The 22960-nt window shown below is 37.1% G+C and overlaps 1 long non-coding RNA gene and 1 pseudogene across 1 annotated transcript; one reads left to right on the top strand and one right to left on the bottom strand.

The window, feature by feature from the left end:
• Positions 1-11296: 11296 nt before the first annotated feature.
• LOC121980516 lies at positions 11297-13621 on the bottom strand. Its single transcript, XR_006111572.1, has 2 exons — positions 13008-13621; positions 11297-11501 (listed from the first exon to the last, which is right to left on the bottom strand). It is a non-coding gene; the product is annotated as an uncharacterized LOC121980516 (long non-coding RNA).
• A 7626-nt stretch (positions 13622-21247) lies between these two features.
• Positions 21248-22888, top strand: LOC121980515 (annotated as a pseudogene).
• Positions 22889-22960: the final 72 nt, after the last annotated feature.

Genomic DNA, 22960 nt, shown 5'->3' with positions numbered 1-22960 from the left:
CTAAAGCGTGTACAAGTGTTGTATCAAGAATTGTTGGTTGTTTTTAACTTCGGGGACCAAAGCTGTATTTATAGCCTTGGTCGGGGCGCCTGGAAGGGTTCTAGGTGCCTGGAGGGAGATAGAGTTTTATCCCCTTTGTAATGGATCATGATCAAACGCGATCCGGATAGAATTCAATTATGGGCACCCGGAACTGAAAAGTCAATCATGTTGACTTTTTTAGTCCGAGCCCTCTGCTCCATGTTAGAGTGTATACCAAAAACCTAGCTTTTTGTAAATATTTATATTGAAATAAAGAATCATATTGGTTAAATGTATACATTTATATGCTAAGTGTAGTTGTTCAATTAATTTATATTATAGATAACATGGTGTGTGGTGTCACACACAGAAGATCATGTTATCAGTTCCTTATAAATTATAAATAGTAGCTCACGACTAAAATGGATAGGAACAAACCATTGGAATAGTCGTAGTGTAATTTAGTATTAGTTTATCTTGACTATAAAATTACACTAGTACACTTTGAGTGTATTAAGCAGGACCATTTAAGATAGTTTCTTTTTATATTGACTGCATAAAAGAACAAGAGCTTTGTTATTATGGAAGTGTGTGCTCTTAATCCTGATATAATAACAAGTGCATATATTTAATATTTATTTCTTTAATTTATCAGTGGGTGAGATTTAGTTCGATAAATCAAGAGGCCCGATAAGTTGGGAAATAATATTATTTATAGTCTGTATTGTTGATTATAGAAGGAAACTGTGTCCTAGCAATCTATGTTGATGATGTCCCCAAGAGGAGCTCATAAGGATTGTCATGTAAACTCTACAGGTGGACTTAGTCTGACATGACAATAAGATTGAGTTGTACTACTCTTGGAGTTAGATATTAATTAAGTGAGTTGTCAGTAACTCATTTAATTAGTGGACGTTCAATATCTTAAACACAGGGAGATTAACACACTCATGATAAGAAGGAGCCCATATAGTAATATGGGATTGGTGCGGTAGTTCAATAATAACTCTTTAGTGGTATGAGTTATTATTGATGAACTCGAGTTGGGTGTTCGGGGCAAACACGGGAAACTCATGTTCATCGGGAGACCAAAATCAATTCCTCTTCTCGGTCTCTATTGTAGCCTCTTAATTATAAAGTCTTATATCCACCTAAAGCCCTCCTTCTTACCCATCCTTAGGTGGTCGGCCAAGCCAAGCTTGGAGCCCAAGTAAGGGTCGGCCAAACCAAGCCTTGGATGGGATTAAGATGTGGCCGGCCTAGCTTGGAGCCCAAGCTTAGGTGGCCGGCCACATAAAAAAATAAAAGGGAGTTTATTTTAAAATCTTTCCTTATGTGGAAGCCATGATTTTAAAAGAGAGTTTTAAAAATTAAATCTTTCCTTTTATAGTTTCTACAAAGGATTAAAAGAAAGGTATGATATCTTTCCTTATTTGTAGTTAAAAAGAAGATTTTAATTTTTAGAAAAAACTTTCCTTAATTGTGATCATCCACATGTTTTAAAAGAGAGATTTTAATTTATAAAAGTTTCCTTTTATAACCAACCATGAAGGGAATTTAAAAGAGAAAATTTTATTTTAAAACTTTCTAGAAACAAATAAGGAAGTTTTAATTTTATGTTTAAAACTTGCCTTGTTTAGTGCACATGATGTGGCCAGCCATTGAAAGATTAAAAGGAAGTTTTAATTAAATTTTCCTTTTTAGTCATTGGCAAGGAAAATAAGGAAGTTTTAATTATGTTTAAAACTTTCTTTATTTGTCATGACCAGGGATTATAAAAGTGGTTGCCCCATGACACAACACATCTATTATTCCTCTCCTCTCTTCCTTAGTGGTGGTCGGCCCTCTTCTTCCCCTATTCTTCTTCCTTGGTGGCCGACGACATCTCATCTCTAGGAGTTGTTGGTGGCCGGATCTTGTTAGAGGAAGAAGGAGAGATAGGAGGCATTGTTTCTTAGCATCTCTTGGAGCTTGGTTGGTGGCCGAAGTTCCTCATCTCTAGGAGATTGTTGGTGGCCTAAACTTGGAAGGAAGAAAAAGGTTTTGGTAGAGTCTCATCTTGGTAGATCGTCGCCTACATGACGTCCAAGATAAGAAGAGGGATACAAAGAAGATCGTGAGATCTATAAACTACAAAAGGTATAACTAGTTATTTAATTCCGCATTATAACTAGTTCATCTTTTGTAAAGATCTTGAAAAACCAAACACAAGAGCCTATCGGTTTTTAGTAATCATTTTGTAATTGATTTTTTCATTTCGGTTTCATGTTTCAATATTGTGCTTCTATTGAGGTCTTCGTAGTTAAGCCTAGGTTACTTAAGAAGTTTAAATATCCGATTTCTTTGAAAGACTTTGTCTTGGCAGTGGTAAATGCTCCCATATCCAAGAAGGTCATGTGCCTTGCCACCTTTGACCTGGAAGCTGATCCTTGAAATAGATATTTTATTAACTTCTGTATGATTTAACTTAAAAAGAACACATCAGTTAAATTTGGAGTAAGAATGTTAAGCATCGTTCCCAATCCAAATTTAACTTCTGAAGGACAACTTGGATTAATAATGTTAAGTTATGTTTGCAATCCAAGTTGAACTTCAGTAGAGAACAAGGGTAACTAGGAAAGTTCTATGCTTGTACAAAATTTTTATACAGGGGAATAGAATGGTCTCCAGGTGTAGCAACCAACAATTGGTATCAGAGCTAGGGTTTAGCCTCTGTGTTTAGTTTTAGTTTAATTATGCACATGTCATACATAATTTAGGCATGATAATAGTAGGATGTGTAAATAGATTAACTCTGTGGTTGTAAGCTCCAACTATTATGGCCTATGTGATTTGTGTGTGATTGGGCCCTCGGACATGTCGAGAGCATTTTATGTGTATGCATGATTGTATGTATTAAATACAGTAGGGGATGTATTAGTTTTAGCATTTTACTTTTTGTTCGATCTAGATTATATATATATTCTTTCGTGGAATATAGGATCGATAAATGTAAAATTTTATTTTTATCGTTGATCGTATCCTTGCGAGTCATGGTACTATTTGAGGACCAGAGGCGCAGCGGAAAAAGAAGCAAAATAGATGCGACAACTAGACCCGATTGCGGTGGCTAAAGATGGCAGCAGCTAGGGTTGGCAGCACACAGAGGACGGTGATGGAAGAGGCCATAATAGTTGAAAAATTATTTTTCCATATTTATTGCTTTTTATTTGTTGTGATGTATGTGTGCATGTGATGTGTGTTTGCATGTTAAAATTCCTCACCTTAAATAACTAAGTGGGAGAGGGATTTTTAAATAAATTCCACGGTCTCCATTATTGGTTTGTAAGTGATGCAAACAAACTTGCATGTTGCTCTGAGTGCCTTCCTCCACAACGGATGAGTTTGTTTGTGGGTCACTAGATCAAACTTCCTTTATGGATGATCATAGGAAATTATTTAGGAGCATGTGATCTTCTCCAACTGAAGGGGCACAATCCTATTTAATGGACTAAGTATCAAGTAATGGTATACACTTAGGTGCATTTAATAGTATCCTCCCCAACGGAGTCACTGCTATTATTTGTGTGATCGAAGAAATACCAACTATTAATTTGTCTTTAAGTTAGGTTGACAAGATAATAAAATTAATAGGTAAAACCCCTCTTACAAATGTTTAAATTTGTATACGTCCACACTAATGTGGCATACAAAATTCACGGTATTTGAGGTAATTTTATTTATCATAAAGTGACAAGATAATAAAATTAATAAGTAAAAATCCCTCTTACAAATGTTTGAATTTGTATATGTCCACACTAACGTGGCATACAAAATTCACGGCGTTTGAGGTAATTTCATTTGTCATAAAGTGACAAGATAATAAAATTAATGGGTAAAAATCCCTCTTACAAATGTTTGAATTTGTATACGTCCATACTAACATGGCATACAAAATTTACAGTGTTTGAAGTAATTTTATTTGTCATAAAGTGACAAGATAATAAAATTAATGGGTAAAACTCCCTCTTACAAATGTTTGAATTTGTATACGTCCACACTAACGTGGCATACAAAATTCACGGTGTTTGAGGTAATTTCATTTGTCATAAAGTGACAAGATAATAAAAATTAATGGGTAAAAACCCCTCTTACAAATGTTTGAATTTGTATACGTCCACACTAACATGGCATACAAAATTTACGGTGTTTGAGAAAATTTTATTTGTCATAAAGTTAGGTTAACAAGATAATTAATGGGTAAATCCCTCCTCTTACAAATGTTTGATTTTGTATACGTCCACACTAATGTGACATACAAAATTCATGATATTTGAGGTCTTGGTGAATTTAAATGATATTGTTTGAGAAATTAATATTATTTTAAATTCTAAAGTTTTGACCAAATATTTGATCGAAGATAGACCAACTATTAATTTTATTTATCATAAAGTTAGGATGACAAGATAATAAAATTGATGGATAAAATATCCTCTTACAAATGTTTGAATTTGTATATGTCCACACTAACGTGGCATACAAGATTCATGGGGATTTTGAGATGTTGGTCTTGACCAAATATTTTGTGATTCTTAGGATTTCAAATGATTTTCAATCCCCTAGTTGTTATATTAGAGAATACACTTACTAGTCCCTATTATAGTGATAGGAAAAATTGGACACTAAGGTGGAATATCCTCTCAGAAATGAGAACAATAAATGTGTATTTTATTTCATTAGTTGTTGAAACATGTTTAGTAGTGTTATCTACCGGTACCTGGTGTGTATATACGGGAGCCACTAATTATGTTTGCAATTCATTGCAGGAGTTCCAGGAAACTCGATGACTAAATGAAAGGGAAAACACCCTCTGCATGGGCACTACTACAAATGTAGCAGCTGTTGCAGTGGGAGATGTTTATAGGGATAAAATATTAATTTTGAGAAATTATCTTTACGTACCAAGTTTTAAAAAGAACTTGATTTCAGTTTCTAAACTATTCAAGGGTGGATATTCTATCTCTTTTGATAACAAAGTTGTTATCAAGAAAAATAGGGAAGTTATCTGTTCTAGTACGTTGGTTGACAATTTACTCTAAAACCAATAACCCCCACGATGCAACAAATGGAAATTAATAATACATCCTCTAATTCTAATAAGAGAAAGGAACCTTTGGAATTGAATCAAACATATTTTTGGCATCTAAGGCTTGGACATATTAACTTGAGTAGGATTCAAAGACTAATAGCCGATGGACTTTTGGGTCCATTGGTGGTGGAAAACTTTCCAACATGTGAATCTTGCTTGGAAGGTAAAATGACCAAGAGACCTTTTAAAGGCCAAGGGGTATAGAGCAAAAGATGTGATGGAATTGGTTCACTCTGATTTGTGTGGACCTATGACAATCCAGGCGAGAGGTGGTTTCAAATATTTCATCTCTTTTATAGACGACTATTTGAGATATGAGTACATTTACTTGTTGCGCCGCAAGTCTGAGTGCTTTGATAAATTCAAAGAGTACAAGGCTGATGCGGAGAAACATCATGGTAAAAGTATCAAGACACTACGGTTTGATTGTGGTAGCAAGTACCTCTTAGGAGAGTCTAGGAGTTACTTATCAGAGGCCGGGATTCAATCTCAATTATTTGCACCTGGTACACCCCAACAGAATTGTATGGTAGAATGAAGGAATATGGCTCTTATGGAAATAGTTAGATTCATGATGAGTTATTTAGAATTACCAAATTCGTTTTGGGGATATGCTCTGGAAACAACAGTGTACATTCTGAATATGGTACCTTCTAAATCAGTACCCTTTACTCCCATAGAATTATGGGATGGGTGTAAGCCTAGTTTGAAACATATTCGGATTTGAGGTAGTCCAGCACATGTGCTAAAGGGAGATACTAACAAGTTGGAATCACGTACAGAAGTTTGTCTGTTTGTGGGATATCCTAAAAGAACAAAAGGTGACTTGTTTTATAATCCTAAAAGTCAGAAGATTATTGTTAGCACCAATGCTTAATTTTTAGAGGAAGATTATGTAATAAACCATAAACCTATCAGTGAAATTGTTCTTGAAGAAATTAGAAAGGGCACGTCTAGCTTAGTACCAACAGTGCAAGATGAAATATCACAAGAAACTGCAACACGTATCACAAATGATACACAACTACAGACAGTGCCTTGTCGTAGTGGGACGGTTGTGAGGCAACCTGAGAGATTCATGTTTTTGGGAGAGTCTTCAGACTTGATCTCTGGAGAACATGAACCTGATCCCCGGACATATGACGAAGCACTCCAAGATAAAGATGCAATATCTTGGCAAAGAGCAATGAATTCAGAAATAGAATCTATGTATTCTAATCGAGTCTGGGAGCTAGTAGAACCACCAAATGGTGTAAAAGCCATTGGATGTAAATGGGTCTACAAAAGAAAAAGAGGGACAGACGGAAAGGTGGAAACCTTCAAAGCAAGGCTTGTTGCAAAGGGGTGAATCGATTATGAGGAAACCTTTTCACCGGTAGCCATGCTTAAGTCTATCAGGATTCTTTTATCTATTGCCGCTCATATAGATTATGAAGTTTGGCAAATGGATGTCAAGATAGCTTTCCTTAACGGAAGTCTTGAAGAAAACATCCATATGAAACAACCAGAGGGGTTTATTGCAAAAGGCAAAGAGCATCTTGTATGCAAGCTCAATCGGTCTATTTATGGACTGAAGCAAGCTTCAAGATATTGGAACATCCGATTTAATGAAGTAATCTAGTCTTATGGATTTATTCAATGTCCGGATGAGTCTTGTGTATATAAGAAGTGTAACAGAAATGTGGTGGTATTTCTTGTACTATACATAGATGATATTTTGTTAGTTGGAATAATATTAAAGTGTTGTCGGAAGTAAGGGTATGGTTGTCCAAACAATTCGATATGAAGGACTTGGGAGATTGCGCACATATTCTAGGGATTAAAGTAATAAGGGATCGCAAGAAAAGAATGTTGTACTTATCCCAGGCTTCATATATCGATACAATCCTAGCTTGTTTAAGAATGCAAGACTCCATGAAAGGTTTTTCTACCTTTTGGGCATAGAGTAGCTTTATCTAAAATGATGTCTCTGAAGACATCAAAGGAGATAGAGGACATAAAGGCAGTTCCTTATGCTTCGGCAGTCGGAAGCCTAATGTATGCAATGCTGTGTACGAGACCGGATATCTGTTTTGCCGTGGACATGGTTAGCAGATATCAAAGTAACCCTGGACAAGGATATTGGACTGCTGTAAAGCGTATATTGAAGTACCTGAGAAGGACTAGAGATTATATGCTAGTATACCAGTCAGATGATTTGCTCCCTGTGGGTTACACGAATTCGGACTTCCAATCTGATAGGGACAATAGTAAGTAAACCTCGAGGTTTTGTGTTTACTTTAGGAGGTGAAGTCATAACTATGGAGGAGTGTTAAGCATTTGTGCTTTTTCAGACTCTATGGAAGCTGAGTATATGACAACCTCTGAAGCAGCCAAAGAAGTTGTATGGCTCAGGAACTTCTTAATGGACTTAGATGTGATTTCTAGTTTGCCCAAAATTATCATGATTTATTGTGATAATAGTGGTGCAGTAGCAAACTCGAAGGAACCATGAGCCCATACGGCGAGTAAACACATAGAGCGCAAGTACCACCTGATATGAGACATCGTAAAGCGAGGAGAAGCTGTTGTCGCCAAGATTGCATCAGCAGATAACTTGGCAGATCCTTTTAGTAAGGCCCTTCCGGTGAAAGCTTTTGATTGGCATGTTGAAGGAATGAGAATCAGATGTATAGTAGCGTTTAAGGTAGCATATTCTTTTAGTATAAGTGGGAGATTGTTAGAGTGTATACTAAAAGCCTAGCTTTTTGTAAACATTTATTTTGAAATAAATAATCACATTGGTCAAATGTCTACATTTATATGCTAAGTGTAGTTACTCAATTAATTTATATTATAGATAAGATGGTGTGTGGTGTCACACACAGAAGAACATGTTATCAGTTCCTTATAAATTATAAATAGTAGCTCACGACTAAGATGGATAGGAACAAACCATTGGAATAGTCGTAGTGTAATTTAGTATTAGTTTATCTTGACTATAAAATTACACTAGTACACTCTGAGTGTATTGAGCAGGACCATTTAAGGTAGTTTCTTTTTATATTGACTGCATAAAAGAACAAGAGCTTTGTTATTATGGAAGTGTGTGTGCTCTTAATCCTGATATAATAACAAGCGCATATATTTAATATTTATTTCTTTAATTTATCAGTGGGTAAGATTTAGTTCGATAAATCAAGAGGCCTGATAAGTTGGGAAATAATATTATTTATATTGTATGTTGTTGATTATAGAAGGAAACTGTGTCCTAGCAATCTAGGTTGATGATGTCCCCAAGAGGAGCTCATAAGTATTGTCATGTAAACCCTACAGGTGGACTTAGTTTGATATGACAATAAGGTTGAGTTGTACTACTCTTATAGTTAGATATTAATTAAGTGAGTTGTCAGTAACTCATTTAATTAGTGGACATTCGATATCTTAAACACAAGGAGATTAATACACTCATGATAAGAAGGAGCCTATATAGTAATATGGGATTGGTGCGGTAGTTCAATAATAACTCTTTAGTGGTATGAGTTATTATTGATGAACTCGAGTTGGGTGTTCGGGGCGAACACGTGAAGCTCAAGTTCATCAGGAGACCAAAACCAATTCCTCCTCTCGGTCCCTATTGTGGCCTCTTAATTATAAAGTCTTAGATCCACCTAAAGCCCTCCTTCTTACCCATCCTTAGGTGGCCGGCCAAGCCAAGCTTGGAGCCCAAGCAAGGGCCGGCCAAACCAAGCCTTGGATGGGATTAAGATGTGGTCGGCCTAGCTTGGAGCCCAAGCTTAGGTGGCCGACCACATAAAAAAATAAAAGGGAGTTTATTTTAAAATCTTTCCTTATGTGGAAGCCATGATTTTAAAAGAGAGTTTTAAAAATTAAATCTTTCCTTTTATAGTTTCTATAAAGGATTAAGAGAAAAGTTTGATATCTTTTCTTATTTATAGTTAAAAGGAAGATTTTAATTTTTAGAAAAAACTTTCCTTAATTGTAATCATCCATATGTTTTAAAAGAGAGATTTTAATTTATAAAAGTTTCCTTTTATAACCAACCATGAAGGGAACTTAAAAGAGAAATTTTTATTTTAAAAATTTCTGAAAACAAATAAGTAAGTTTTAATTTTATGTTTAAAACTTTCCTTGTTTAGTGCACATGATGTGGTCGGCCATTGAAAGATTAAAAGTTTTAATTAAATTTTCCTTTTTAGTCATTGGCAAGGAAAATAAGGAATTTTTAATTATGTTTAAAACTTTCTTTATTTGCCATGACCAAGGATTATAAAAGAGAGGGAGGGGTTGCCCCATGACACAACACATCTATTATTCCTCTCCTCTCTTCCTTGGTGGTGGTCGCCCCTCTTCTTCCCCTATTCTTCTTCCTTGGTGGCCGGAGGCATCTCATCTCTAGGAGTTGTTGGTGGTCGGATCTTGTTAGAGGAAGAAGGAGAGATAGGAGACATTGTTTCTTAACATCCCTTGGAGCTTGGTTGGTGGCCGAAGTTTTTCATCTTTAGGAGATTGTTTGTGGCCGAAACTTAGAAGGAAGAAGAAAGTTTTGGTGGAGTCTCATCTTGGTAGATCGTCGCCCACACGACGTCCGAGATAAGAAGAGGAATATAATAGAAGATCGTAAGGTCTATAAGCTACAAAAGGTATAACTAGTTATTTAATTCTGCATCATAACTAGTTCATCTTTTGTATATATCTTGAAAAACCAAACACAAGAGGCTATCAGTTTTTAGTTATCGTTTTGTAATCGATTTTTTCGTTTTGATTTCATGTTTTGATATTGTGCTTCTATTGAGGTCTTCGTAGTTAAGCCTAGGTTACTTAAGAAGTTTAAATATCTGATTTCTTTGAAAGCCTTAGTCTATTGAGGTTTTCGAAGCGGAAATCATTAATTAGTTATACCTTTCTTTGTAGCTAATGACCTCTTAATCTTCTGCTATATTCCTCTCCTCCTCTTGGACGTCGTGTGGGCGACGATCTACCAAGATTACTCCACCCGAACCACTTCTTTGCCTCCAAGAAAATCGGCCACCAAGGGATGTCAAAATAGGAAATTTCCTTCTCTTATTCTTCCCCTCCAAACAATCGGCCACCAAGGTGATAGAGCTTGATGTGCCGCCGGCCTTTAGGGAAGAAAGCAAAAGAGAAGAGAAAGGAAGAGAGCCGACCACCAAGGATTAAAGGAGATGTGATCCACCGGCCCTTAGGGAAGAAACAAGGGTGCCAGCCACAATGAAGAGGAGAGGGGGCAAGCCTTAGGTTGTGTACTCATGAGGTACCCTCTTCCTCTCTTTTATAATCTTTGGTCATGGCAAAAAAGGAAAGTTTTAAACATAATTAAAACTTTCTTATTTGTGACCTCCCTTTAAAAAAGGAAATTTTAACAACAATTAAAATCTCTCTTTTCTAAATTTCCTATTGTACATGGCAATAAAGGAAAGTTTTAAAATTAATCTCTCTCTTTTAAATCATGTAAATATCTACAAAAAGGAAAGATTAAAATTAAAACACTACAACAAAAATGGCTTTTCGCAGTGCGCAAATTCACTTTTCACGGCGCGCATTGCGTGCTGCACAATTAAAAGCTGTTGAAAGCTATAAATTATCCGCGGCGTGCTTTGCACGCCGCAGAAAATATTATCCGCAGCGTGCAAAGCACACCGCAAAAAATATTATCCGCGGCGTGCTTTGTGCGCTGTGGATAATATTTTCCGCAGTGCACAAAACACGCCACAGATAATATTTTCCGCGGCATGCTTTGCGCGCTGCGGATAATATTTTCTGCGGCGTACAAATGTACGCTGCTAATGGTCTTAACTATATTAAAAAAATAATTTGATGAAAATAATAAACCAAAATTTTACAACAAATTTAGTTCAAATCAAATCCATACAAAATTAATAAAAGTCATAGTTTTTCATTATACCAAAAAACTCTAAAGATCTAAAACAAAATATGAAATATCTAACAAACTAGTAATTACATAACAACAATTAAACTTACAATTCACACAAATTAGTATAATATGTATCAATCACACAATAATATAAATTTAGATAACCATGCGACCGTACTTCCTATTACATCATCGAGAAACTGCATTTCATCATGCGACCGTGCTTCCACATCCTATCCTTCACTTCTTCATCAATATCATTCCATCCATCTAATGTATATGGCACAAATTCCTTTCCTTCTATGTCTCTCTGGAGTAGTGCAAGTAGTTCAAAGTCCACATTGATTTCTGATTGCTGCGTTGGTTCTTCTAACTCTCTTGCATTGGAATACATAAAATAGTCATAACATTAATAGACCACTCGGTTCTCACAAGGTAACATTCATGAGACTAGTCCTACAAGAATCAAATGACATAAATTAGTATTAGATAAGCCTAGGAAAATTGTCAAAGCACGCGATGAACAAATTGTTAGAAAACCCTGGAAGATGAAGAGCAACTTGTTAGAAATAAGTAACCTATTCTTTGTTAGCACCAGATCAGAAATTTTGGCACAAGTTATGGCAAAATTCTAACAATTAGTGAACAAATTGTAGAAAAAAATATAGCAAAATTCTCTAGCTTCAGTACTATAGAACAAGTATCATAATATAACACTAAGAAGCTAATTAAGACTCTTTAACTAGCTTCAGGGAAGAACAAGTACAGAGTTACAAACTAAATCAACATTTCAAGTTTTGATAAGATCAAGAATCATCAATTTTTCTAATAAAATCGTTCCTAATAAAATGTTGCATAGCCGAATAAAATAGTTTATAATAAAATGTTCTTAATAAAATAAGAAATCCACATTGATCCCAAATTTGATTTCATACTTCCAAAATCTACAAGGAGAGAAATTGATTTGCATAGCTATGAACAAGGGTTAGGTATTTATCTAATTCTGTACACTAAGTGCTCATACAAGTGATCCTATTACAGCATGTTTGTGATACAAAATTTTAACTCAATGATTGTGTGGATGAATTGATGGAGAAATTGATAAGGGAAATATACCCGCTTCTATGTATAAACATGTGACTTACATATATCTACTTCCATATAGCCAATTAGAAAAACTTTGCTCAAGAAATTAGAAAGTGGACACCAAAGATGAATTGATATCAGATTCAGAAAATTAAGTTGGTGATTGTGGAAAAAAACTATCTTCAATGATTTCCAGCAATAAGAACATGAAGACAAGAAGAATCCATAATTGGTAAAAAAAAAAATTCACTGCCATCTATGAAGATTAGCTTTTGGCTTATGATTTACATATAGTTATGCAAGTTGTAAGTGACTAAAAACACTACAAAACTACCCAATTCACATACATGCTCTTATTATTCCCCCTAGCAGTTTCACCAGAATGTCCATTTATTTCGGTTCGACATAGCAAGTTCTTTATAAAACCTTGAGTAAAATATGATAAGACAACTAAAATTGACATATACTAACATATTAAAGGAAGGTTGCAAGTTATTTAGATGTGTATTAGTAGACAATCAAAAAACAAGATCTTATTCTCCCCAAACATGAAGTAATATCTAATGTCATCCTCAGAATCAACATTGAGTTAAACAAGAGATAATATAACAGTAATAGGTCGACAGGGTGAGATATAATTGTAGGATCGATAGGGTGAGATATAATTGTAGGATCGATTACATGTGAGAGGTTGCACCAACAATAATTTCATAAGAAAAAAACCTTTTGCGATGGTTTAAACAATATATTTTGCACAAATCTATAAAAGAAAAACTTTTATCGAATGTAACAGGTTTTCAACAAAGAGATAATCTTACACCAATCACTAAAAACCATTAACTTAGAAATAACTCATGCTTTCATGAAATAACATACCTAGTACTTCTATCTATCCATTCATCATTTGCCTTTGCCTCATCAGTTGAACTTCCACTCAAGAAAAAGTCATCCTGCCTCTGTCCATGAAAAATAAAACTTAATGTTTATACAAATTCTAACTCAATGATTGTGTGGAAAGAATGCTTGATTAGGGAATGTGAGTGAATAATCAAATCATGGCGATCTTGTAGATATGTGCATCAAAACTTCCTAGATTAGCAACGGATTAGGGATCTGTTTGGAGGATCGACTCCTTCCAAGGTGAAGAATAAGAAGAAGAAAAGGGATCATGATACTGGTAGCGGTTGTAGCGGAGATGCTTGAGGAGTACACGACATTGATGGCACAGGTGTTGGAGCAGTTGGTCCAAAGCGCCCTAGCCGCTTCACATGCGGCAGCAGGCGATGGGGCCTCTGCCTCGCCAGGCTTCCGACAAGCAATCATCACTCGCTGGGCTCCTCCTTGCTTGTTATAGAGAGGGAAGAAGATCTTGTTGAGCTCCCCCTTGCTTGCTGCGGAGAGGGAAGAGCTGCGAAGAGGAAAGGAAATTAAAGGAGGCAGAGGTAAGGGGGAGAGGGAAGTTTAGGGTAAAATAAATTAACAGGTTGAGATGACATTTAGAAATTTGTCATGATAAGGTGTCTAATATATGATGTTTTTTATTTTTTAAAATGATTGTTTTTAATAAGTGTCATTAAAGAATATTTATAGTCACATTTTAAATTAGATGTCAGTATAAAAATGTAACAATAGTCGTGATTTCTAGTAGTACACGCGTGAGGAGTTTGGTTCTCGGGAGTGAGGCACTTTGGCGGAAAAATAATTGTGGGAATATTTTCATATAAAAAGTTTTGGTGAAAAATAATTAGGTAGACGAGATGTTTCAACATAAAGTATTAGAAAAGTTTGAAGATTATTAACGACACATATTGCATGCTGTTAAAATTCTATAATATTTATTGGTAGCGTGCATTTTTACACGCCGTCATTTATATATGTATAATAATTATTAACAGCACGCTCTGCGCGCCGTTAATATTAAGTTTTAACAGCACACTTTGCATGCCGTAGAAAAGTTTATTAACAGCGTATTTTTTTTACACGCTGTCATTTGTATAAATATTATACTATCCGCAGCGCACATAATTGGGCGCGTCGTAAAAACTATTATTAACGGCGTGTTTTAACTGCACGCTGTTGATGATGCGCTGCGGAAAGTTACTTTTGTTGTAGTGAAACTTCTCTTTTATATCATGGTTATCAAAAAGGAAAGTTTTATCAAAAATTAAAATATCTCTTTTAGACATTATAGATAACTACAAATAAGGAAAGATTTTAACAAAATTAAAATATCTCTTTAATCTTTTGTAGATAGTTATAAAAGGAAAGATTTTCAAAGTTAAAACTCTCTTTTTAAAACCATGAGGATGACTATAAAAGGAAAGTTTTTAACACAAAATTAAAAACTCCCTTTTATTCTTATGTGGTCGGCCCCTAGCTTGGACACCAAGCTTGGCTAGCCACTACTAGGCTCCAAATTAATGCTTGGTCGACCCCCCTTGCTCCAAGCAAGGATGTGTCCGGCCCATTACTTGGGTAAGAAGTGGACTTTGTGGATACAAGGCTTTATAGAGGCTACAACAGGGACCGAGAGGAGAAATTTATTTTGGTCTCCCGATGAGCTTGAGCTTCCTGTGTTCGCCCCGAACACCCAACTCAAGCTCATCAATAATAACTCATACCACTAAAAAATTATTATTGAATTACCACACCAATCCTAAATTACATTATGGGTTCCTTCTTATCATGAGTGCATTTGTCTCCCTGTGTTTAAGATATCGAATGTCTATTAATTAGATGAGTTACTGACAACTCACTTAATTAATATCTAGCTCCAAGAGTAGTACCACTCAACTTCATTGTCATGCCGGACTAAGTCCACCTGCAAGGTTTACATGACAATCCTTATGAGCTCCTTAAGGGGACATCATCAACCTAGATTTACTAGGACATATTTTCCTTTTATAATCAACAACACACCATATAAATAATATTATTTCCCAACTTATCGGGCCTATTGATTTAACTAACTAAATCTCATCCATTGATAAATTAAAGAAATACATACCAAGTATATGTACTTGTTATTATATCAGGATTAAGAATACGCACATCCATAATAACAGAGGTTTTATTCTTTTATGTAGTCAGTATAAAAAAAAAACTACCTCAAATGGTCTTGCTCAATACACACATAGTGTACTAGTGTAATTTTATAGTCAAGATAAACTAATACCAAATTCCACTACAACCACTCCAATGGTTTGTCCCATTCCATCTTGGTTGTGAGCTACTATTTATAATTTATAAGGAACTGATAGCATGATCTTCTGTGTGACACCACACACTATGTTATCTATAATATAAATTAAATGGACAACTGCTTTTAACATAAATGCAAATATTTGACCAATGTGATTCTTATGTTCATACAAAAAGCTAGACTTTTAGTATACATCCCAACACTAAGGACCTTTCTCTTATTGGACCGATGGGCCGGCTAGAAGGGGGGGTTGAATAGCCCTGAAAAATCAAAACGCAAATACCCTTCTCGAACTCTTAAACTAACACTTGCATAAAAATTAACTTAAACATTAAAAAGCAAGAAAGAGAGGAGGCACCGGATTTGACTTGGTTACAACCGGGGTGGTTGTTAATCCAAGAAAGTTGATCGAACTATCAATCTCCTTTAGGCGGAGAAGCCTCTTACAGCAGTGAAAGCACAAAAGACAGAAGCTAAACTAGAACAAAAGCGCACAAGTGTTTGGAATGTAAATTACTGAGTTTTTTTTAAAGCTTCTGGACCAAGGCTATATTTATAGCCTTGGTCGGGGCACCCTGGGGGGGATAAAATTTATCCCCCAACGTTCAGATCGAGATAATTCTCGATCTAGTCAAAATTACTGTTCCGAGCGCCCGGAAGGGTTCCGGGCGCCCCGGAGGGGTCCGGGCGCCCCGAACCCCGAAAGTCAACACAGTTGACTTTTTTATCTGGGACCGCTTCTCTGGTTCAGTCCCGCCTTGGTCCGGTTCTTCCGCTCCGGATCCGCTCGTTTGGGTGATCTCTGCCTTCCGGAAAAGGGCTCACCCGAACCCAACTTCCGGTCTTCTCGAGCATGCTTCCCTCCGGCTTCTCGTCCCTCGGAATTACCGCGTGTTTCCTTCTCGTCCGCCAGCGTACTCATCCGCAGTCTTCGTCCCTCGGTCGTCGACCTTCTCGCTAGCTGCGTCTCTTGCTCCCCGAGCAATCTTCCGCTCCGGCTTTCGTCCCTCGGAACCACCGCGCGCTTCCTTCTCGTCCGCCGGTGTACTCTTCCGCAGCGCCTCGTCCCTCGGACGCACCGCGTGCCGTCCTTCTCGCTAGCTGCGTCTTCCGCTCGACTACCTGTGTTCCTAAGCTCCTGCACACTTAGACACAAGGTTAGAAACCAACAGGACCTAACTTAACTTGTTGATCACACCAAAACAACCTTGGAGATCCAACAATCTCCCCCTTTTTGGTGTGATCAACCCAAGTTAAGCTAGGGTCAAAACAGACATAACATAAGTTTAACTAAATTTGCAATTGAGTAAAAAAAATAGAATAGGTAAATTAAATTATTTTGAATCTACCTCCCCCTAGACTTATACTAATCCTTCTCCCCCTTTGATCACACAAAAAATGGGGTTTTAAAAAATCTAAGGGTTTAAAGACTTAGAAAATAATAAAAAAAAATTTAAGTCTTTGAAAAAAAAATGAGAATTTTCTAAGTAACTGAAGCAGAAATTTTTAGTTTCACGAAAAAGATTTTTAACTTGGGAAAAGTGATTTTGAGAATTTTTCTAAGTTGTTAAAAAAAAAATCTTAAGTAAGAAAAATTTTGAAAAAAAATTTCTAAATTTTTTTTTTTAATTTTAAAAATGTTTGAATAACTTTTTAAAGCATTATTTAAATTCAACCTTAATGCTTTTTATCAGAAAGTTAATTAAACATTTATTTCGATATTTTGGCTTCCAGGTCGTGGCGAGGCACTAGGCCTTCTTGGTTATTGGAGCAACAACCACTTCCTTAGACAAAGCCTCATAAAGAAATTCACTGTTTAATTTTCTCGCTGAAAGCGCTAATTTCGATTTAGGATTTAGGCTAAGCAAGATTTAGGAACCCAATAAAGGTTCCAGCCTACTGGGTTAACCAAATGTTTCTTAGGGACATATTTTTTTGAAATGTTCCTAATTTGTCCAGGATGATATTTAAAGAACCAATTTAAATTATTAGATCTTCTAAAATTGGTTTTAGATAGACATGTATGGATTTTTAAGTCTTCTACTTGAATTTTCAAATTTTGAATTTCTAACTTTAATTTTTCATTTTCTAGTTTTGCTTTATCTAATTCTTCTAAGGGACACGACTTAGCTAGAATTACTTTTAAATTTTTATTTTCACTTTCTAATTTGCAGCAATCTTTTGTTAAAAGTTTAACGAATTTAAACATTTTATCGGGAGGAAGAGATCGTACCTGACTTACCTTGTCGATCTTGTTTGTTTCTCCCCCTGAGCTACTGCTTTCTTCCGACGTGTCTCCCCCTTCATCGATGCTCTCGATGCTCATTTCGGAAGAGCTTGAATCGCAGTCGTCGTCTTGATGACTCGCCATCAGTGCGAGTCCAGAGAATGCTTCGACTTCCGATTCGGACGACATATCGTCCCACGTCGCCTTCAGGGCCTTTCGTTTTTGGATAGACTTCTTACCCTTTTCCTTGTCTTTGTTCTTCAGCTTGGGGCAGTTGTCCTTGACATGCCCTTCTTCATCGCAATGGTAGCAGCGGATCGTTCTTTTCTGTCTACCCTGTGGATGGTTAGTTTTTCTAGAATTGTATAACTTTTTAAATCGTCTTACCATCATTACCATTTCCTCGTCGTCGAGAGAAGATTCCGATTCAGGTTCGTCTCTCAAAGCTTTGAGGGCGACGTTGTTCTTTGGCTCCCTCAATCCTGCACATCTTGACTCATGCACTTCAAATGTTGAAAAAAATTCTTCTAATGAAATTTTTTCTAAGTCCTTCGAAATGTAAAAGGCATCTACTAATGATGCCCATTTTGAATTTCTAGGGAAGGAATTTAAAGCGTACCTGAGCGAATCTCGGTTACTTACATTTTCTCCGAGATTCGTGAGTCCGGTGATGATTTCTTTTATTATGGAGTGCAGATGTGCGACTGTCTCACCTTCTTCAAGACGGAGGTTGGTGAGCTGGTTCCGGAGTAAGTCCCGTCTCGCAAGCTTGGCTTCGGATGTTCCTTCGTGTAGTTCAAGGAACTTCTCCTAAAGCTCCTTTGCCGAGTTGTAGGTGCCGACACGGTTGACTTCTTGTGGCGGAAGTACGCTTAGCAGATGGAATTCTGCTTTCTTGTTTGCCACGTACTCGGCCTGCTCTTTCTTTGTCCATTGACTTTTTGTTTTTCCCTCGGGAGCTTCAAAACCGAGTTCCATTGTTAGTATTAAATCAAAATCGGTACCAAAAAATACCTCCATGTGCTTCTTCCAGTTTGCAAAGTCCCCCTCGAATTTTGGCGGGTGGATGTTAGATCCGGCCATCTCGTTGCTTCGTTCGGCGGTTAGTCCTCCTGAAGCGTCTCGGCTCTGATACCACTTGTTGGACCGATGGGCCGGCTAGAAGGGGGGTTGAATAGCCCTGAAAAATCAAAACGCAAATACCCTTCTCGAACTCTTAAACTAACACTTGCATAAAAATTAACTTAAACATTAAAAAGCAAGAAAGAGAGGAGGCACCGGATTTGACTTGGTTACAACCTGGGTGGTTGTTAATCCAAGAAAGTTGATCGAACTATCAATCTCCTTTAGGCGGAGAAGCCTCTTACAGCAGTGAAAGCACAAAAGACAGAAGCTAAACTAGAACAAAAGCGCACAAGTGTTTGGAATGTAAATTACTGAGTTTTTTTTAAAGCTTCTGGACCAAGGCTATATTTATAGCCTTGGTCGGGGCACCCTGGGGGGGATAAAATTTATCCCCCAACGTTCAGATCGAGATAATTCTCGATCTAGTCAAAATTACTGTTCCGAGCGCCCGGAAGGGTTCCGGGCGCCCCGGAGGGGTCCGGGCGCCCCGGACCCCGAAAGTCAACACAGTTGACTTTTTTATCTGGGACCGCTTCTCTGGTTCAGTCCCGCCTTGGTCCGGTTCTTCCGCTCCGGATCCGCTCGTTTGGGTGATCTCTGCCTTCCGGAAAAGGGCTCACCCGAACCCAACTTCCGGTCTTCTCGAGCATGCTTCCCTCGTCCCTCGGAATTACCGCGTGTTTCCTTCTCGTCCGCCAGCGTACTCATCCGCAGTCTTCGTCCCTCGGTCGTCGACCTTCTCGCTAGCTGCGTCTCTTGCTCCCCGAGCAATCTTCCGCTCCGGCTTTCGTCCCTCGGAACCACCGCGCGCTTCCTTCTCGTCCGCCGGTGTACTCTTCCGCAGCGCCTCGTCCTTCGGACGCACCGCGTGCCGTCCTTCTCGCTAGCTGCGTCTTCCGCTCGACTACCTGTGTTCCTAAGTCCCTGCACACTTAGACACAAGGTTAGAAACCAACAGGACCTAACTTAACTTGTTGATCACACCAAAACAACCTTGGAGATCCAACACTTTCCTCCATTAGATTAGATGAATTATTCTCAGAGTTTGAATTACATGAACAGACTAATACACCTATGGCCGAGAAAGATATTTCTTTGATTGCATGTACGAGCAGAACGCAAGAAGCAAAAGCAAAGCGCAGAATTGAACCCGAGTTTGAAGAAGAGCTGGACTTAGATGACGATGACGATGAAATTACAGCCAAGCTGGTGAATCTGGTACGAAAACTCTACAAGAAGAAGAAGGGATTCACTAAGAAGAACATCAAGAAAGTGATTCAGTCCAAGATGGTGCAAACAAATCCAAAAATGAAGACCGAGGTAACCTGCTATGGCTGCAACAAGAAGGGACACATCAAAGCTAACTATCCGAACCAAAAGGAAACAAAGAAACAAAAGAAGAAGAAAGCACTGCAGGCGACATGGGATGAGTCTTCCTCTGAAGATTCTGATGAAGAGCTCTAATAGATGAGCTTCCTCGCGCTTATGGCCCGGGAACAAGTCGATGTATCAGAAACTGAGAGCGAGTCGGAAACTGAATCTGAGAGAAACTATGGATCCATATCCATTTCTGAAGGGCCTAATCCCACTGTAAGTACTTCTCAAATAACTAAACTGCATAATTTAGTTAATTATCTTATGCGTAAGTTAGTCAAATCCAATGCCCGGGTTAAGTCACTCCAAAAGGAGGTAACACTCACTACAACAAATATGACTTTCCGTAGCGTGTCATCAACGACACACAGTTAGGGTGCACCATTAATAATAGTTTTTATGTGTGCTCAATTGAGTGCGCTGTGGATAGTATTATATTTTTACAAATAACGGTGTGTAAAAAACGCTGTCAAGAGATTTTTTTATAGCGTGCAAAGTGTACTGTTAAAACTTAATATTAATGACTTACAGAGCACGCTGTTAATATTATTATATTTATATAAATGACGGCATATAAAAAATACACACTATCGATAAATATTATCTATGATGTACAAATCATACTGTTAAAATAAAATATTAACATCATGCAACGTGTTGTTAAAAATTTAGAGATGTTATTTATCATTCTTAAGTGAATTTTATTCCTCAATTTTATTTACTCCTAAACCTAAAGCCTTTGTTCGCACATGCCTCGACGACTTCCTCTCCATCTCATCATTGTCGAAACCTTCATTCCCTCTCCCTACCAAAATCTTCATTATCTGTTTGCGTCCTTCGTCGCTGGGGCTGGAGCGACCCTTCACATTACCCTCGAAGACAAGAATGAGGAGGATGTAGAGAAGGCAGTTGACACAGTTGGGGGTTAAATTAGGGTTCCAGGGGAAGGGACAGGGAGACGTATCAGGTGATCAAATACGATTATCATTCAGGTTCCAGGGGATGGGAGAGCTCTCCTCGACCATCTCACGTCACCTCCTCCGGGCTGTTAGAAGACCTTTAGGGATCTTGATCTTGGTTTATAAGGTAACTCCCCTTTTCTGAATCCTGAGCTTTGTTTTTCTCCCTTTCCGCTTCAATTTCTTACCTCTGAGGAGCGCTTTTGGCCTCCTCTATGGTTTCAGTATTGGATAGAGTGGATGGCTGATGAGCTTGACGACCTCAAGCGGCAAGGCCTCTTCTCTGGTGAAGAGATTCGAGATTGTTTGCCACCGTAAGGACTTTGAGTTATCGCCTCAAGCTCTACTCCCCATTGAAGTAGGATTTTATAGCATATATTGAGTATGAGAAGCAACTTGATGCCCTCCACAGCCTCTGAAAACGGCAAGCTCACTGACAAAGGTATTTTTAAAAAGAACAAGAAGAAGAAATTAAAGATATAGAAGAGGCCCTTATTTGACATCACAGGGGTCCTAAGGATGTTGGATATATACCGGAGTGTCACAATGAGGTAAGGGGGGATTTAGTTCTCTGATTCAAATACCTTGAGTTTTGCAGAGACAAAAGACATGGAAGGATGAAGCAGGTACAAAGATGAAGTTTTTCAAGTTTGTAGTCCCTCTTCTTTGTTTTTTTTTGTCTTTGAATTTGTTTGATTATGAGAGAATGATGCTTAAGTTGCATTCCTAGTCTCCATCAAAATGTCTTTGATATAAGTTGCTGGAATGTTAATGAGTTATGGTAATTCACTTTTTGAACTATATTTTTTATTAATTTATAGTTTAGAGCTTGCTGTTTTGAACTTAAATGAAGAAAAAACTTTACTATGTCTTATTTTATCTAAAAATGATATATTTGGTTATTAGACATGTCCTCCAAGTAATACTCTCTCATTGTGGATTGATAGACATCAGGTTCATATAATAATTGGCAATTTACTTAGTATTAATATTCTTGATATTTGCAGGTCCTAGCACAAATAATTAGATACCATCCAAAGCTTTTTGGACTTTGGATTTATGTTTCAGCATGGAAGTTTGATCAAAATTTGAATGTTGCAGTTGCTCATGCTCTCATGAAAAATGGTCTCAGGACTTGCCCTAATTCAAAAGATCTATGGCTGGAGTATCTTCAAATGGAACTAACTTATCTTAATAAGTAGCTCGAAAAGTTTGCTTGCATTTCTAATTTGTTTCCATAAATTGATGATTAAATACTTGTGTTTTATTATTTTTCTATTGACAAAGTCATCAATTTATAACATGTCTCTAATAGTTTGTTACTTGAAGAAAAGTGGTATCTAAGATGTGTAGAAATTTACTAATCCTCATTCTCTTTCCATTGCATTTTATTGTTTTTTCTTACATTATACTTTTGTTCTCTATATATTTATAATGCTTGATAATTGTTTCTTGTTTATGTTTGTGTTTTTCTTGCTCATGTTAACATCTTACCAGTCTTTCTTTATAGTTGGGGCGGCATTAAGCCGACCAAACTTTAATTGTAAATGCACAGAAAGTTAGTGAGCCCCCTCCCTATCAAAATTTTTTTCTGTTATGTTATCAATGTATTTCCAACTCCCGTTGTTTCAGAATAAGAAAATTGTCATTTGATTCTTTTTAGACACATGAATCAGTGGTTGGTTATCTAATGCTAACTTACGTCATTTGATTCTTATAGGACTAGTCTCATGAATGTTAGCTGGTGAGAACTGAGTGGTCTATTAATGTTGTGGCTATTTTATGTATTCCAATGCAAGAGAAATAGAAGAAGCGTAGCAATCAGAAATCAACGTGAACTTTAAACTACTTGCACTACTTCAAATAGGCATAGAAGGAGAGAAAAGGCTTGTTGCTCATAATTGATTTTACCTTATCAGCCTGTAACATAGTTATTTCTATT

The sequence above is a fragment of the Zingiber officinale genome, chromosome 5A (assembly GCF_018446385.1).
Source record: "Zingiber officinale cultivar Zhangliang chromosome 5A, Zo_v1.1, whole genome shotgun sequence".
Taxonomy (NCBI): Eukaryota; Viridiplantae; Streptophyta; class Magnoliopsida; order Zingiberales; family Zingiberaceae; genus Zingiber; species Zingiber officinale.
This window is presented reverse-complemented; position numbering and strand designations above follow the sequence as displayed.